Below are 1399 nucleotides of genomic sequence, written 5' to 3'. Positions count from 1 at the left end.
AGGAGGGGGAGGGAGGAGGGTGATTATCGTTTAGTACAGCTCGACCATGAAATTCTCCACCAAACCTGTAGGGTGAAGCATCAGCAGTGGCGTGTCAACTGTCATTGGCTAATCCATCATGCTAATGAGTTTGCTCCACCAATCAGTGGCCGCGCTGACAGGTAATCAACAGTGTAGACAAGGGGGAAACTACTCTCTGACTCTCTCAGGCAAGCTGGCTGTGTTTTGTTTCAAGTTTAGTTTGCACCAATCTCTCTTTGTCTGTTTGCACCTTTTGATGATGATATAAGCACTGTTTCACCTTTCTTATTCTTCCGTCTTTATTTTATGTGTGTTTTATTGTTTTAGTAAATGTTTTACGACTGAAACCTGCACCGCCTCTCGACATCCAAAGTTTACCAGAGGAAGGAAAAGGTTTAAAAAAAAAAAAAGTAAAAAGTAAGTAGGTTTTAGATCTACGGCACCTGCAACACAGTAAAGTAAAAAAAAAAAAGCCGACGTTTTTATGCGTTACAAGAGAGTAACAAACACAGAAAAGAAGGAGGAGAGAATGATAAGGACGATAGGTGTTTGATAGGAAAGAAGGAACAAACCACACTAGAGCACCTCCCAACCATCTCCTCCCTTCCAAATATTTACGCATTTGGCATCGATGAGAGTTTTTTTTCTTCTGAAAGCAAGACAAATGAGCCACATTAAATATAGTGCTAATAACTCTACATGCGAAATAATTGACGAACGCCTGATTCCACCGCGCCATGACACATACGAAGGCTTTATGTGTGTATGTGAGTTACACGTGTGTGCAAATGTATGCACTTACGTGCTCTTGAGTTTTCGCGAATCGTACATTGTGTGCGTACTCGTGTGCACGTGAATATGTAGTGTATGTGTATTATGTTTGTTTATATGTTAATATGTATGTGTGAGTGTTTGAGTGTGTGTGTGTGTGTGTGTATGTGTGTGTGTGTGTGTGTGTGTGTGTGTGTGTGTGTGTGTGTGTACGTACAGGTGGATGTGTTCATGTCTGTCCGTACATGTATGTGTCTGTATGTCTGTGTGTGCGTATGCATGTGCGTGCGTATATACGTGCGTGTGTATGTATGTATGTGTGTCTACATGTGGCGTGTGTGCGTGCGTGTGTGCGCGCGTACGCGCGTGCGTGTGTGAGTGCACTAATTCCGAAATAGTGGAAACTACACCTCCGTGTTACAGTACCAATTCTACAGGCACTGGCGTGGAAATTTGGAGGACAATCTCACAGACGGGTGAGCAAAACGTGTCCGGAGTTTTGAGCTTCACGTGAGTCGCTCACGCACTGACAGACGGGTGCCGCAAGGGAGATTGAAACAGATTTGATGGGTAAGGGGAGGGGGGATGATAGAGAGAGAGAGAGAGA

The sequence above is a fragment of the Aplysia californica genome, unplaced genomic scaffold (assembly GCF_000002075.1).
Source record: "Aplysia californica isolate F4 #8 unplaced genomic scaffold, AplCal3.0 scaffold01002, whole genome shotgun sequence".
Lineage (NCBI taxonomy): Eukaryota > Metazoa > Mollusca > Gastropoda > Aplysiida > Aplysiidae > Aplysia > Aplysia californica.
The sequence above is the reverse complement of the archived record's forward strand: the minus strand, read 5'-3'. Positions refer to the sequence as shown.